We start from the raw sequence: 13,551 nt of genomic DNA on the forward strand, positions 1-13,551 counted from the left end.
TGATGCTGATGTTACTCCATTGCTCAGGAAAGACTCTAAGAATAAGTTGGGGAATTATAGGCTGTTGAGTGGGTAAGTTATTGGGAAGTATTCTGAGGGACAGGATTTGTAAGTATTTTGATACACCATAAGGCATAGAAGAAGAATTAGGCCATTTGGACTATAAGGTCTGCTCGACTAGACTCTTTGGATAGACAGCACTTGATTATGGATAGTCAACATAGCTTAGTGAGTGGCAGGTCATATCTAACCAATCTTATAGAGCTTCTCAGGGAAGTCAGCAGAAAAGTTGATGAAGGAAAGACAATAGATATTGTCTCCATGGACTTTAGCAAGGTTTTTGACAAAGTCCCACTCGAGAGGCTAGTCAAGAAGGCTTAGTCACTTGGCATTCAGGATGAACAGATTCAACATTGGCTTTGGTCTTGGAGGGAGAAGCCAGAGAGTGGTAGTAAATGGTTGCCTCCATAATGGTTGCCCATGATTAGTGTTGTGCTGCAGGGATCCGTGCTGTTTGTAAAAATATTAATTATTTGGATGATAATGTAACAAACAGGATCAGTAGTTGAAGTCTGAAATGAATACAGAAAATGGTGTAAAAAGAAGCAGAAGATTGTTTTAGATTGATCACCCTTCAGTACAAGTTTCCCCATATCCTTGGTCGCTGACCAGAAGGTGGACCAATAGTATGCAATGAAGTGCTGAGGCATAGACTACGATACCAGTAATTCCTGTCATTGCTAGAATCAATATCAGTGCAACGGCTTCTATCTGTACCAGATAATTTTTTTAAGATGCTGACATTATTCACTCAGGGGCTACTTTAGATATTTGCATTAACAAGCAGGCATACATAACAATCAGCCAATCATGTGGCAGCACATCAACACATAAAAGCATGCAGACGTGATCGAGAGATTAAGTCCGTGTTTAGACCAAACATCAGAATGGGGAAGAAATGTGATCTATGTGACCTTGACTGTGAAATGAATGTTGGCGTCAGACAGGGTGGTTTGAGTATCTCAGAAACTGCCAATCTCTTGGGATTTTCACAAACAATAGCCTCTAGATTTTACAGAAAAAGGTGTGAAAAACGAACATCCAGTGAATGGCAGTTCTGTGGGTGATAATGCCTTGTTAATGAGAGAGGTCAGAAGAGAATGGCTAGACTGGTTCAAATTGACAGGAAGGTGACAGTAACCATGTGTGACAAAAGTGGCGTGCAGAAAGAGCATCATTGAATGCACAACAGATCAAACCGTGAACAAAAATGGCTACAACAGCAGAAGACCACTTATATACTCAGTGACTATTTTAATAGTTAAAGGGGTACCTAATAAAGTGGCCACTGAGTGTATATTTGCATCATGACTGTATAGAAGTAGAAAATAACTGTTTAATTTTAGTCTAATTTTCAGGAAGTGCCGCTATTCATGTGAAACACAATTAGCAATTTTGATTTGTTTGGGTTCAGAAAAAAAGTAAAAGAACCATTTTCACAAGAATGATTACACAAACTACATTGTTTTGACACAATTCATGTTGTTACATTGCTTATTTACAACTAATCACACCCTCTCTTTATGCAGAAAATTTCATATCTTCATCAGCAACATAATTAACAAAAATAGCCGTTATGTGCATGGGTTGCATGTTTATGTTGAAATAATCTGATACCGCTTTCTTTCATGTTAAAAAAAACACCAGTTTTGATCCCATTGATGGTATTCAAACTATATGTGGAATGCTAATCAATTAAACATGACAAAATCATTCATTTTCCAGGTTTTAGTTCTCCAAATGTTTAAAATGGGGGCTGTATATATCATTTTAAATTCCTGAGAAATGATGAGTTCATACTGAAAGTTCCATCTGTGGAAGATTGCAAAAGGAAAGCATTAAAATGTACCATTATGCTACAGTTACAAAAAGCATTGTGGGGAGATAAATCATTTCAACAAGGAAGTAAATAGTTTTCATGATGTCATTAATGGGGCTTTTCTTTGGAGAAACAAGACTGTAAATTGCTTCAAAATAAAAATAATGTACTGAAACTCTGCTGTCTTTCATGACCCTAAAACATAATTGCATTTTGATGCCGTAAGCATCATTTCCTGTGACACATTTAAGGTAAACAAATAAGGACAACAGTTTAACCATTTTTGTCCTTGGACTAATACAACACACGCACAGACTAAGGAATGTTCATACTCTGAGATAATGAGAGATGTGGCTTTAACAAAACTGAAAAGTGCTGTTCATCTCCTTGTCGACATGTTCTAAGTGAATTCAGTAATTCTCAATTTGCTGCTTTTCTTGCAAGTACAAAAATAGAATTTAATTTTTGATACATACCTGCATCAGCAGATTCCACCCAATACCTATAAATCTTAAGATATGGGGAGTGGCTACTTTTCCCCAATTAATTTATAGGACTCAAACCTGAAGGGTTATTAAGAGATAAAGAATTCAGAGTAATTTAACTGTCTTTATAATGATGGATGAAGCAAATTTCCCTGACAAAGTCTACGAAACATTTTGGAATGAATGATATACAATGTAAATTGAAGGAAGTCTGAAATAATTAAATCTTCAGCCTCGTACAATTATATCGCATATAACCCTGGCAGACACTGGGGCCATGGCAGGAAGTCTTTAACGTTCATCATCAATGACATTAGATTTTCTTCTGAAATCAGCAGTATCATTGCACTGCTGTTACTTTGTGTGATCAGATCCCTGTTGAAATTAAAACAGGAAACCAGAAAGTCTGATCCTTGAAATTGCCACCAGGAGTGGTGGGCAAAAGTTCAAAAATCAGTTTTGCAATTATTTAAATATTTGAATGCTTATTATGTAATTACCAAATGGACGGTGGGGAGGTGCACATAAATTGTTGTCACAGGTACACTGAATGAAGAATTTATTTACATCTGCTTCAAGACAATGCGAGTGGAAAAATATTTAAAAAAACCTTTTGTTTCCTTTTAACTTTTAACTCCCTGTATGCAAGTGTTAGGAATGCTATTTTTTCTGTTTCAACTGATCACTATTGGTGTTCCACACTTTTGGAGCTCCTACAATGTGCTCTCTTATTCTGTGGGGTTGATACCGTTGGTTGTCAACTTAATGGGAACTTCATAAAATAAGTGCTTTTGAGGTCCCTCCTGTAATAAATGTAACACCTGATTTGGTATCCACAGAATGCATGGATCAGGCTTTTAAGTAAATAATTTGTGGAGGGAATTATTGAATGTTCAAGTTCCCATTGATATGTTTCTTGCCTTTGACTCATTAGGTTCTGAGTTCCAAGTGACTTGAGCACAAAAATCTGGCCTAATACAATCTAGTGTGGCATTGATGCTAATTGGTTTTGGTTGAGGTTTACAATGCTGTGCTCTATTTTGCCTTTTTAGACTGATGTGATCCCACAGGGGAAATATTCCTAAATTCTTCCTATATATAATTCCTTAGTTAACACAAGGAAAACAGATCATCAACATAGACACAAGAGGGACTGCAAATATTGGAAATCTATAGCAATACAAACAACATGTTGGAGGAGCTCAGCAGGTCAAGCAGCATCAATGGATGGGAATAAACAGCCGAGACTCTTCATCAAGACTGGAAAGGAAGGGGGAAGAAGTCAGAATAGGAAGTTGGGGGTGGGGGAAGGGGAGTAAGAAGTACAAGGTGGCAGGTGATAGGTGAGGTCAGGAGAGAGGAAAGTGGTGAGGTAAAGAGCTGGGAATTTGATTGGTGGAAGAGATAAATGGCTGGAGAAGGGGAAATCTGATATGAGAGGACAGAAAACCATGGAAAAACGGGAAGGAGGAGGAACAACAGAGGGTGGTGATAGGCAGGTAAGAAAAAAAGGTGTGAGGAGGGAAACATAAAAGGGGAATGGTGAAGGAACGGGGTCGGGGGGAATTACCAGAAGTTCGAGAAATCAAATGTTCATGCCATCAGGTCAAGAGTCTAACCAGATGGAATATAAGGTGTTGCTCTTCCACCTGTGTACAGCCTCACCACAGCAGTAGAGGAGGCCATGGACTGACATGTTGGAATGGGAATGGAAGGTAGAATTGAAATGGGTGATCACTGGGAAATCCTGCTTTTTGTGGTGTACAGAGGTGATGTCCCAATCTACATCAGGTCTCACCAATATACAGGCCACACCGGGTGCACAGGATACAGTCCATGACCCCAATAGACTTGCAGGTGAAGTGTCACTTTACCTGGAAGGACTGTTTGGGGCCCTGAATCATAGTGAGGGAGGAGGTGTAGGGACAGGTGTTGTTCCACTTGCAAGGATAAGTGCCAGGACGGAGATCAGTGGGGAGGGATGAATGGACAAGGGAGTCATTAAGATCATCAAAATTTATCAGAGTTTCTGTGAATGGGAGCTTGCTGTGTCTAAATAAGCTGTTATATTTCCAATCTGAAAAGAATGGCTAAATTCAGAACTACCCCATTTATTAAAAACTCCCTGGAAACATATTAAGGTAATGGAAGATTTTTATGTAAAATAAATCAGCTTCCTCTCCTTAAAATATTTGACGAATTAATAACAGGGATTTGTTCCAACAGGTTAGCATGGACGTAGTGGGCTGGGCACCCTGTTCCACACCGCATGACTTTATGACTCTGACAATCAAGAACCAATTACTCAGTTTATGGTAAGGAGCCCTCTTAACTTCACGTAACTGAGAAATCCGCTGGTGCTCAGAAATTGCAGTTTACCCCTTTGTGGAAAGTTAAACAAGTATAGCAAACAATACAGACACCTTTTGAGATCCCCCCGCAAGATATTGTGAAATTCGTCTAAATGTTAGAAATAATGCTAAATTGGTTCACACCTAGAAATATGAGCTGGGGCTGGACTTTCTAAGTTCCTGATGAGACTATGCTCTGTTTACTACAGCTGTCTTCTGACACTAGCAGTAAACAAAAGAAAAGAGCATAATTTCTTCAAGATACATTCCCTGCGACTAACAGAACACCAGGATACACAACATAGCTTACAGGCAGTAGGAAGAGGTTGCAGTGATGAGCAGAAAGCTCCCAAATTTATTCAATGACCATTAAAGTTCTATTGTATAAGACCGAGGCCAGGAGGGACATTCTGTATATTCGACATTAGTGCAAGGTTACCAACAGAAGACATTGGCAATAGGTGGCAGAATTCACGTCAACCAGAGCTGAGGATATCTGAGTACTTGCAGAAAAAAACTTCACGACCTTAATAGATGTGTCACAGGCCACAGAGCTATTATACTTTTATGGGCTATTACATGCCCTACAAACATAGCAGTTATCACTTTCTTTCTGTCCTACCCATCCTCAAAAGAGATCAAACCATGAACAGGACATGAGCAAAGAACATTTGGAAACAAAGGCAGGAAAAAGCAAGTCATTTAGTAATATATAGGCTGATTTTTTACTTCAGCACTAATTTCCTAAACTCATATTCCTTTACTTCCTCAATATTCCAAAATCTTTTTGTCCTAAGTAGCAGATCAATTATTTTGAGATTCTTGACAACTGGCCAAAGTGAAATATCACCCTCACATCTACCCTTTTCAAGAACTTTATTTGTTTCTCTGAGATATCCTTTCATTTTTCTGAACTCAAGAGAGCTTAATCTTTCCTCACAGGACATATCCTAATCCCAGGAATCAATCTGAAGAAGTCATGCTGTATTCCTTCTATCACAAGTAGATATGTTGACTTACATTGCAAGAGGATTTGAGTACAAGAGTAAAGGGATCTTCTGCAATTTCTTGAGGACCCAGCAAGTCTGCATCTGGAATATTGTGTGTGTTCTTACTGAGGCCTCAAATAATTGCTTTCCTCTTGTACTCAAATCCTCTTATAATACAAGTCAACATAGCATTTACCTTCTTAATAATCCCTTTCTGAACCTGTACTTTGAGTTTCAATGATTCATGTACAAGGACATCCAGGTCGCTTTGATTCCTTTCAATATTACTCCATTTAAAGAAAAACTCAACTTTTCTGTTCATTCCTATCAAAGTAGATGGCGGCACTTTGTTCCACTTTATATTCCATCAAGAGAGCAATAATGAAACGATCTCTCAACATCTTTCATTCAAGTTAAGGCAGCAAAGAGAAGGAAACCTCATGTACAATACTTGAACATTCATTTTGCTCCAATCAGCAGTAAATCCTCATTACCATTTATGCTGTTGCATTGTTACTAAGGCAGTTTGGTCAAGATTACATGTGCTGTCATCTACTGCTTGGCGTTCACAGCTGGTCCTTAGGTCATATGAAGAGGACCAGGATACAGGAGGTACAGAAGGGGGGAATGGAAGAGGAAGACTATTATATGAAGACTACCGTTCGCCATTGACCCTGAGATACCGTAAAAAATGAGCAGATTGGTTTAACAGAAATTGTATCACAGACAGATAATACATCAGGTCCCAGCAGATGCAGTCTGGCACTAGGCTCAGTGATTTTGGTGGAGATGGAAGTGGGAAGGGCATGATACGTGCACCTATTTTGCTCCTAAGGGTTCAAGTGAGAAGGATGACTGGAATACTTTCATGACAGGGCTGATAGTCAGTGCTTGCTTTGTTGAGCTCCCCCTGCATCTTCCTCCCCTGACTATCTCACCCCACCAGTTGAGCTTGTCCTGAAGTGAAGATTGGAGGCAGCAAAGGCCAGACCCCTGAGATTCTGGGTGGTTCAGCCAGCCCAGCTCTGGGTTTGATGGTTGAAACTATCGCAGACCATCGCACCATTGTCAATGCCGTCCACTGTGTGATCCCCCAGTACGTGGGTTTATGATGTCGCTACCCCCTCCAGTGAGGGCACAGTCATCTCCCATTGCAGTTTCTCAGCCAACACACTCACCCTTGACCCACAGCCAGCCATCCTGGATTCCTCCTTTACTTGACCCAGGACAGATGCTTGAGGTCAATTAGGGCAAAAGATTCTTATGTCCAGATTGAAAGAGAAAGGAGCAGCCTTCCAGCAGGTGGTCCGCAGCCACACAGTTACACTACAACACAGTACTTGGATATTTTGACCCACGTATAAGGTTGTTTAAAGTAATGATTTTGGTAAATTTCCATAATGATGTTCAAGGAAAGAGTTGGTGCAGTTCCCAAAAAATTATCATGTTCAGAGAGAGGTTTGGGATAGCAATATTTTATTTTTTTATGAATGGAAGTCACTAACATACAGTACGAGTCCACTTTTGATTTATGGTATTTGTGAAATAGGCTTCATGTCAAAAAGATAGATTGGCCAGACAGAGATGTGAGACAGTTTATCTGCACAGGGAGGCAATGCACCCTGTAAGCACCTTTGCTGCTCCAGAAACTTGCAGATAATGTTGTCTGCCAGAAATTGGGTGATGGCAGTGTTAAGATTAAGATGGAGACACAAGAGACTGCAGATGGATTTCGACTGGAAACATTGTCTATCCATTTCCTTACACAAATGCTGCTTCAATGAGCGAATTCCTGTAGCAGTGTGCACTTTACTTAAAGATGAATGATGCTGAACTTTATTCTCTCTTTGCCACCATTTTAAACCACTCTTTCCTCTGGGCAGCTCAAGCATCTGTCTGCATTGGGCATTTTAAAGATGTTTAAATGACAATTATCTCCAAACATTCCCATTAAAATAATGCTTTAATATTAGACTGAATTTGTGCTAACCTGATAACTGAACACTAATGTAAAACATATTAGGAATAAATAATACTGGCAATGTAATTAACGAAAAAATAGAATGAACTAAACTTTAATACTTTTAATGGCCCTTCATCAGCTCTGATGAAGAGATTCTTTTTTTTTCAAGTTCTGCTACTGTGAACCTGCTGTGTCTTTTCATTGCTTTAATTTATCGTAAACCAAAAATTAGCTGAACTGCTTTACACAAATTTATCTGTTGTATTTACTGGAATAGTGATAAATTTGTCTAGGATTTGGTTTCTTTCTTTTTAAGCATGACAGACAAATGGCAATGGACAAGTTACATTTTTGAAACAACACATATGACAATATGCTAAAGGATTTCTGCTATACTGTTTAGTTACCTATTTATGCTTATGAAAGGAATTTGCTTTGGGGAATGCTTCCCTGTGATAATGACAGCAATTGAAGCAGTGGGGCAGATAGAGAAAAAAAAAGGAGAAGTGATGATATTACATCTTGAGGGGGAAGGTGTCAAGTTTGTAATGACAGTACTGGTGTTAACAGATTCCCTCTTGTACAAATTTCAGAAGTTACTGCCCTATAAATCAAGAGAAAATGTCAGTGGGAAGTATTTACTGACGTATGGATGGTACTTAGAGGATGAATTGAAGCTCTGTTCTCTTAGCTTGGCATATTGACGATGCTCGGTCCAATTTTTCCCAAGAGAGGTTATTGCAAGTAATATTCATGGTGGTCAAAGTCTGCATTATGGTAGGGGAACTATCTGTGTAACAGCTTTAATATTTGGACCAAGATGAGAAGAGAAAGGCAATGCAGTATGCAGATCAGAGCAACCGACTGACATTTACACAAAACTCCAACAGTATAGAATTAAGTCTGCATCACAGACGGAAGTCTAGTGCTTTATTTAGATACGATTTGCAAGGTGCTCCAGCTTTTCAGTATGTTATTTCATGATTCACGAATACAAGAGAATCTATATTACATAATAAATGAAATTTCCCTTTGGCCTGAAGTTTGAAATTAGCTAGAATGGCATAAGCTATAGCTTCAGCCATCTTTCTTTGGTGCTTTAAAACTTAGAGGACATGGATAGAAATTTTTCCTTCTTTACAAGTATTAAACATGTGGTTTAATCTTGATTGCAATCCACTTCCAAAATATGTCCTATTGACTTGAACTTCAATAAGTATACACTACATGTCAATGAACAATGCAACGAAGGATGAATTTCTGTCTCCAAAATTGAAGCAAGAAAGAAAATTATACACATTAAATAGAATAGACTGGCACAAGTTAGGGTAATTTAACAGAGTACTACTTAAAACTTTGGTTCAGCCACTTCTGATTTACATATTTTATGATTGCCAGAAGCAATATTACACATTGCAGCCCATGAGTGCAAGTCAAAATTGCCCCCAATGAGTCATATAAGCTCCAAATAGATGGTACTACAGATATTCATAATCCTGAAAGGGAGTCAAAGATGTATTTGTTCTTCTTGTACACGTCTTTTTTTACGATCGCAGGTCACTGCTGAGTACTAAGAACATCAGCTACAGCAGGACTATCCATCAGCTCAATAACAAAGGAGCTGGACACATTGTCTCATTGTGTACTGTTGTGGTGTTGTCACCCGGCCTTGTGTACCATTGTGCTGAATGGTGCAAGGGCCAAAAAGAGGGTGCGAGTGAGTGTCTTGGACATTTTTATTGTGATCGCAAGACCCTGTTTGATATTGATAATGTAGAATATTGCAAGTCTGGTTCACTAGTTCATTGGGAAGACTGATGCTGAGGGAGCTGCATTGCCTCGGTTGTGGGGAGGACTAAACCCAAGCCGAGGGCTCACCTGTGGCAGCTGGCCAGGAGAGGAGATGCCGAAGCGGTAAGGCACGTTGGAATCCGTTACTTGGGTTGGGGGCTGGCCCCTTCATTTGGCGCTGCCCTTCAGTGTTTACTCAGTGCTACTAAACAAACTGGGCCAGGACAACTTACCAACAATTCTACATTTATGCAATTCAGGGACTTGGGCTATGTATTTTAGCCTTTCTTGGTGACTGTATGCTTTTCTGAAATTATGTGCGCTATGTCCTGTTGGTAATATGTTTTGCACCTTGGCTTCAGAGGAACGCTGTTTCATTTGGCTATATTCATGTGTGGCTGAATGATAATTAAACTTGAACTTGAAAAATCAAGTGCAACAGAAGATAGTATATTAAAATGCATTTGCAATATCATATTCATATTATAATACATAAAGTGAATGGTATTGTGTTATTTATTCATTTATTACATGGATGAGTTGGTTGGTTGAGTGCTTTACAGATGAATGAGCATGTGTCCACTATGATATGATGTCAATGACAAATGTGGTGATTCAAATACATAACTGGACAGTTTTACAAGAAGACCCATCAGCATTGTATTTCACAACTAAATGCACCAAATGGTCACCTTTTCTCGAAAATCCATTATCACAAACCCCGTTAACAGTTTTTTGTAACTGCATTAAACTGAGATAGACAGTATTTCGATCCTACTTTATTGCATTATGGGCTAAATTGGAGGACGAGCATCTGTTTTATAGCATTACTAGGTCCATTTTTACATTAATTCTCTCCATCATGCTTCCTGAGTTTGTTGAACCATATAAAAAAACACATTAACAATGCCTAGAGATTTCTTCTCACATCACTGGAAATAAAAAGCATGCTATGTGGATGACCATAGTCTTAAGCCAGAGTAGGGCAATATTGTGCCTTTTACTTGCCTGAGCAACTGGCAGGAAATTCATCCCGACTCATCTGTTAGCAGGAAAAGCAATCTTACAGTAAGATTCGACGTAACATATCAACAATAATACAATGCCCATTATTCATTTCCTGCGTGATTGTCACCCCAACTATTTAACAAATATTGTTACTTACTCATAATGCAACTATCTTTCACTAACTCTATTTTCCCTGAAGCTGTGTTACTTATAGGGCCAACACACAAAGTGCTTTGGCAGACAGCTTCAAAGGACTCGACAGCCTCACTATAAACACAAGAGATTCTGCAGATGCTGGAAATCCAGACTAACACACACAAAATGCTGAGTTCCTCGAGCATTTTGGGTGTTTTACTGTACAGCCTCACTGTTCATTCTATATACTACTTTCACCTAAGCCTGTACCTTTCTTGCATCTCAAACAATTCTGTACTAAAAGCAGATTTCTTTTGGGGAATACTCAGCTTCTCTTTCTAGATAGCATAGAAATGGATTCCCGACATCAGAGAAAAGATGGGCAACCATGGGGATACAGATTTATCTTCAAACGACTTCTTCACCCAGTGTTTACAGGCACAAATGCTGATTCTCTGTAGCTGTTTCACTTTATTCTTCATTGCTGTTGTCTCACCTTGTTCTACCTCAATGCACTGTGTAATGATTTGATCTGTCTGAACAGTATACAAGACAAGCTCTTCACTGTACATTTGATAACACTAAGCCAATAACAATACCAATAGACTTCTCAGGCTGGGCTTCACCTAGACCTTAAAAATCGTGATGTCATCCAACTGATGGAATTATAGATGTGCCTACTCTTCTTTGCTTATGAAAGACACAGCTTCCCAGCTTCAGAAAAAATCCAGACTACTTCCAAAGGAATTCACCACTTATAGTTTTATTACTCTATTAACAAGGTCACTTAAGCATACAGTCAAGAAAAGATTACTTCATTTTCTCTTGCTTCAGTCTACCAGTCCAGTAGGAATGGACGCATTTTGCCTCCTTTAAAGGCTTCCCCAAAATGTAGGAATTCAGAGATGACACACATGTAGTAGCTCTCCTAATTGACTAAAAGACCTCTTACAAAAAGAAGTTATCTTTCACAAATGTTATTCAGCCAACTTGATCAGACAACTTTGAAACCTTGGGAGAATTTTCCCTCCCTTCTCAATCTTTTGCAACACCTTTTCTTGGAGTACCAGCACTCACTGGTGACTGCAAGACTGCTGTTTGCATTGTTCATTTATCCTTTATGGATTGGCTCTCAAGCCCATAGCTGCAAGGCTAAGTGTTGGCAACAGCAGGAACTTGTAATATATCAACAGACTAAACTCTGATAAAAAAAAATTGAGGCACTGTGCCATTAAAAAAGGACACTGCACTGTTGGAAATCCTAGGAATACTGCTGCAGTACAAAAAAATTATGCTTAAATACTATTGAAATAAAAGGCAGGATTTAATTTTCTTGTGTCTAGTACTTGCACAGACCTAAACACTACATTTTACATTACCATTAACATGAAGCCTTAGAAGTAGAGCCTTAACCCCAATTAAAGCAAGACTTGGGATAACTGCACCATTTTACTTTCTGACAAAAGAGAAACAACACATACTAATCAAGTTTCAAGGTATCATGGCTGAATAAGCATCAGAAGACATTAGGCTACATTGATATCAAAATTGAGGGCCTTGAATCTGTTAAGTGCTGCTTTGACAAATTGGGCAGAAATGTTAGAGGTTCCCAAGTGAAGAGTTAATATTACTTTATGACACAGAAGGTACCCACTTTGCTGCATCCAGTCCATTCTAGTTCTCAATACAAACCCATACCGACACTTATTTTCTTTACTATCTCTTTTCCTTCCCAATCCTATCAACTTCCACTGCTTACTCTTGGGGTAACTTGCAGGAGCCAATTAACCTACCAATCATCACATCTTTGGAAGGTGGTAAGAAATCAAAATATCTGGGGGAACCTTTAAAGTAACCGGGAGAATGTACAAACATCACCTAGGTAGCACCAGAGATGAAGGTGGAACCTGGACCTGTTTGTGTGGTATGTTCATTCTCATTCTCATTCTCTCTCTCTCTCTCTCTCTCTCTCTCTCTCTCTCTCTCTCTCCTATCTGCTATGACATAGTGCTATCCATTTTCATGGAAGGAACTCATTGAGTTTATGCCCACCCTCAGAGCAATCCTTTCAATCACATTCCCCTATTTCCCTGTAGTTTATTCTCTTATGTGCACACCAACTTCCTTCCAATTCATTTGTCTCTCCCTACATGAGCGAAATGTTAATCAGTTATACACCAGCCACATGTATCTGGGGTATGGAAGAAGAACCTGGGGAAAACACATACAGTCAGAGGGAGAAAGTGCAAAATTCCATATGGACAGCTCCAGAGTTCAGAACTGAACCTGAACCACTGGGACAGTGAGGTAACACCAATGCCTACTGCACCACAGTGCCATTTTCAGGTGACACATTACTCTGAACCAACCTTCATCCCCAACTGCCCACCTCCCTACCCATGTAGCACCCACAATTTACCTACAGCCCTCTCCATGCCCCCAAAAATAAACCTCAGTGACTGTCACCTTCTGAATAAGCGGGAGGCACAAATTATGACAACAACTCACCCAAGCTATTCGGATGAGATGTGGTGATCAATTCCTATCAACCCATGGTGCTCTTGCTTCCAGGATGAGATTGAAACCATGCTAGAAAACTAGCCAAAATTACTCTTTTTTTAAAAAAAAACTTATCATTCCAATACTTTACAAGTGAAATTAGAAATAACCCTTCTTCTGCAAGGTAAGCTTTTGAGAATTAGGCTCTTCATACAAACTATAAAATAAAGAATCCTATTGTTATAATAGCAAAGCCATTAAAACTGCAGACATAGATTAGCAGGAAAGTTCTGGGATAAGAGTGACCTAGGCTTGTTTGTAGCCTTTCCTACCACATTCAAGGAAAAACTCTTAAACTGATGCTGTTGTAAGTTACTTATGAACTGGCTCACTAGAAATTGCACTGAAAGTCTTATATTTGTTTTATAAAGTTTAATTGAGTACACAAAGT

General features: G+C 39.0%; 1 protein-coding gene across 21 annotated transcripts in view; it reads right to left on the reverse strand.

Annotated features, from left to right (window-relative positions):
- rbfox1 (RNA binding fox-1 homolog 1) overlaps positions 1–13,551 on the reverse strand; it is a 1,531,532-nt gene that overhangs the window by 470,306 nt on the left and 1,047,675 nt on the right. The gene's annotated exons all lie outside the window — the stretch shown is intronic.

This window comes from Hemitrygon akajei, chromosome 11 (genome assembly GCF_048418815.1).
Source record: "Hemitrygon akajei chromosome 11, sHemAka1.3, whole genome shotgun sequence".
NCBI lineage: Eukaryota > Metazoa > Chordata > Chondrichthyes > Myliobatiformes > Dasyatidae > Hemitrygon > Hemitrygon akajei.